Raw genomic sequence first — 4,335 nt, forward strand, 5'->3', positions numbered from 1 at the left:
CTGCGGGTTGTACCTCGGCTATTGTTATTGGGGCATCAAGCGTGGTGTTCGGAAGGCCGTTGTAGGTGTTTGGACAAGGTGGTATTGTAGTGCCATCAATGTAACGCGACCGCAAAGCGTCCGTGAGTTCCTTGTCGGTCCCATGGAATTGTTGAGCTATTGTTTAGAGTGTACGATTTGTGGCCGATTTGGCTTTGTCGGGTTCAATGAGACTGCGGAGGATGGACCAGGTTTGTTTGCTTGCTTGCTGTTGTTGTCAGGAAGAATGAAAAGTAAAGTGCACAGGCCTGCCCATTGGCTCAAGCTGAGCCACAATTGCTACTACGTGCTGAAAGTAGGAGAGTTGAAAGATGGGATAGAAAAGACGCGCGCTATATGTCCCTGGCCGATCCCGGAGGCAGTGCAATACGCGGCCAACCTGTGGCGGAGGCGAAGCAAGCTTCAAGCCCTCCGCCATATTTCCAAAAATAAGTTTAATATCTTGGGTCCAAATGGGACCAGGTTTGAGAAGTACTGGGGGTTCCTTTTAAGGCGGCACAGAACTGTACCCAATTTTGTGGGCAAGTTGGATGGAATATTGCTGAGCTTCCTTCGTGATGGAGGCAAGGCGCAGGCGGAGTTGTTTATTGAGTCTCTGCCCTCACATCCCTTAAACTGGCGTACCCAGCACCGCTCCACGAGCCCGCCACCTCGAGCTCGCCTCTCAAGCCACCGGACGGACCCGCCACACCGGCCCAGCCCAAGCAATGCAAGTATTCTCCACCAACTATAGAGCGTCAGGCTGAAAATCATCTACCGCCCGAGCGACGGCCTAGATCTCCGAAAACACAATGGAGGCAGCATCCTATCCCTGGTATGCGCCGCCCTGAAACTCCCCATAGAGGCAGTACGTCAACAATACGCCATACGCATAAATCCTCGACACAACTCTTTCACAATCAGCACCCCATCAGAGAACAGAGCGGAACGCTACGTTAGGTTACAGTCTCTTCAAATCCCCAACATGACCTACTCATTAAAGGCCTACATCGCCCAACCAGACAACGCCATCCGAGGCGTTCTCTACAACGCTATCTACGACCAGACGCCTGAAAAGATAGTTCAAGGACTAGACTTTCAACTAAAGTTGTTCGTATGACTTTACAGACACAAGACAGTTGGACAAGACTAAGTCCATACTCCTCACTTTCGTAAACACAAAGTCGGATCCTAATCAACTACGTTTTTACGGATCCGTATATAAGTGCTATTTCTTCCTGGCGAAAGCCGAGGCATGCATCATCTGCCGGCAAGCCGGTAACAGAAGAGAGGTCTGTGTCAAACACAAGCAAAATCTCTGCCAGCGCTGTGGAGAGACTGATCCACCAGTCGGGCCACCCACATGCGCAGCCAAATGCATCATCTGCAATGAATCCCACTTCACGGGCTCCAAGGACTGCAGCAAGCAGCGTTTCAACCGAGCGGGCAACAAAAGGCCTACACCCAAACAAGATACGACAAAGAACGCAACCCTCCTGGAATCCCGCCGCAGGCAGCGATCAAGCTCGAGAAGAAGCGCCAACTCCCGTCACCGGTCCCGGTCCCGGTCCGAGTCATTCTCACCCTTGACCTGACAGCCCACGTCTGAGAATCAAGGAAAGACCGGACAGTCCACATCTGAGAAACAGGTCAGTTGGGGTCCGCGATTTCCTTCTCGTGTCCGTGAGAATATTCAACTTAAAGCACAGCTCGAACAGCAGAACGAGCAAATTCAACTCAAGAGTCAACGAATCGATAGCCTTAGCAAGCAAATTCAATCGCTGCTACAAAAGAATCCCACCAACAGAGAAAATTGAAATTTCTCAAGATATCCCCTCTCTCAGTTCGGTAGTTAGCACACCGAACTCACCCACCCAAAGCACTCCTGCTAAGCGCAGAACAAAAGAAGACACTGCCACTCAGGAAGTCACAATGTTAGGAACCCTGATCAACGCGATCACTACCCTTTAGCCGAAAATGGAAAAAGAAATTAGAAGTCATGACCAAAGACATCAGCACATGGTTCAGCAATCTCAAAAACAGAATGACGACACTTGAGCAGAGATCAAGCGCCCACGACGCCATCGCTGCTCAGGTGCAGATCAAATTAGACCAAGTGTTCCCCCCAGATATATCTAATACAACCCATTTGCCTCCAGACCAGTAAATGATGGCAGCAAACCAGAAGGAACTTCGAGTGTGGCAGTGGAATTGCAGAGGATATCGCTCCAAGCGAAGCAATCTGCAACTCCACATTCAATCTCTCTCCGACACAGAAGTCCCCACAGTCTTCGCACTGCAGGAAACTCAAGCTCCTGTCAAAATAGTCAACTACACTCCCCACACTCCAATGAACAAACCCACACAAAGGGTAGCAACCCTTGTTCACAGAGCATACACCGCTACAGATCACCCCATAGATGTTGAAGACAGATTTTCACCTAATAGATCTCCTTCCTAAAACTAGAAATAACAATAGCCTATACATCCTCAACACATACAGCAGCCCGAAAGGCAAAGCAGCCCCTCCTCGCTGTCATACGCAAAGCGCTCCTTATCAGTGCTAAACACCCGCTTATAGTGGTTGGTGACTTTAACGCCAGACACGTCAGCGGGGGGTACAAATTCAACTGCAGGAAAGGAGCACAGCTCAGCACACTAATTCGGAACGAGGAATTCACCCTTGTCAATGTTCCGCAACAGCATACTCGCATCGGTAACAGCGTGCAACACATCACCCCCGATCTCACACTCACAAAAAAATCACACAGTGTCAGTGGTCGCACACACAGACCTCCCTAGGCAGCGACCACTACATAATTCAAACCTCACTCTCGCTAAACTCAATCACCCCCTCACGAAAAAGAAGGTGCAGATCACAGACTGGGACAAGTTTTGGAACCTCCGGAACGACTCCCCCACCCAAAATCAATCACCTTGCGAGATTGGTGGCAGGACTCACAAAGGACGTCGCTACAGCCACATCTGAGATCCCGAGCAATCAGGGATCGGACGCGGTCGAAGCAGACTCCTCCACATGTGGGAGGCCCACTCCGGCCTGCAAAACCGATGGCTTCGTAACAAACACAACAGATCACTCAAGTTAAGGATATCAGCCATGATCAAGGAAATAGAGACACACGCGGCATAACTAACCCGTCAGCAATGGGGACAGCTATGCAACCGCATGGAGGGCAACCTGGGCCTAAGGGATACATGGAACATGGAAATTTGTACTCTGCCTCTTAGAACCCCACAACACGAAGAGCACCCAACAGCGTAATGTAATGCGCCTCATTCACAGAATAGGTATGAATGATGATACCCTGATCCAGAATCTCAAAGACAGGCACATCACAAAGACTCCTAAATTACCCCTCCCTTCCTACTTGGGCGTAGAAAATCCTGAGCTCGACGCGGACATAACAACGAGGGAGGTTAGAGCAGCAATGTTCAAACTTCGCACCACGTCTGCGCCAGGAGCAGGCAGGATCACAAACAAAATGATCCGAAATCTGGGCGAGAACTCCATCCAAGCCCTTACAGAACATTTCAACAAGCACTGGAAGGAAGGCACTCTTCCTTCCGAGTGGACCCACCTGAGGGTCACTTTCATCCCCAAGACCGGAAAACCTCTGGACCTTTTAAATCTCAGGCCAAACTATCTCACCTCATGCTTGCGAAAGCTATTTGAGCACGTAATCCTAAACAGACTTCAAAATTACATGCAGACAAAAGAGCTCTTTCCCCACACAATTCTGGGATTCCGAAGCCATCTATCAACACAAGACGCAATGCTTCAAATTTCAGAAGAAATCCTCCATACCAAACATTGCAAACGCACACGAGCGCTGCTAGCCTTAGACCTCACTAAGGCGTTTGACAATGTCCAACACACAGCCATACTGGATGCCTTATCCAATCTAGGAGTCGGGACTGGAACACATACCTACATAGCAGCTGTCCTACGAGACCGCACAGCGGCAATAAACTAGGCCCTATAGAGTCCCCCTCCTTCTCTCTGGGCAGCCGGAGGACACCCCAGGGGTCAGTATTATCTCCCTACTCTTTAATATCACTCTCATTCCCACGGCTCGCAAGCTACAGCGCATCCCAAACCTCTCCCACTCCTTCTATGCAAACGACATTGCCTTGTGGACCACCATGGGCAATGTTAGGACCATGGAAGAAACCCTTCAAGCATGTGCGGACGTGGTAGTGGAGTTCACAGCCTCTATAGGAGTCGTGTGCTCCTCTGCTAAGTTTGAAGTCTTGCTACTCCACCCGACCCCGAACCGCAACAGGAAAGAAAACCCC

The 4,335-nt window shown here is 50.1% G+C and overlaps 1 pseudogene; it reads right to left on the reverse strand.

Moving 5' to 3' along the window:
• Nucleotides 1-375: 375 nt before the first annotated feature.
• On the reverse strand, nucleotides 376-505 carry LOC144116674 (U2 spliceosomal RNA; annotated as a pseudogene).
• Between the last annotated feature and the right edge of the window lie 3,830 nt (nucleotides 506-4,335).

Source organism: Amblyomma americanum, chromosome 1 (genome assembly GCF_052857255.1).
Source record: "Amblyomma americanum isolate KBUSLIRL-KWMA chromosome 1, ASM5285725v1, whole genome shotgun sequence".
Taxonomy (NCBI): Eukaryota; Metazoa; Arthropoda; class Arachnida; order Ixodida; family Ixodidae; genus Amblyomma; species Amblyomma americanum.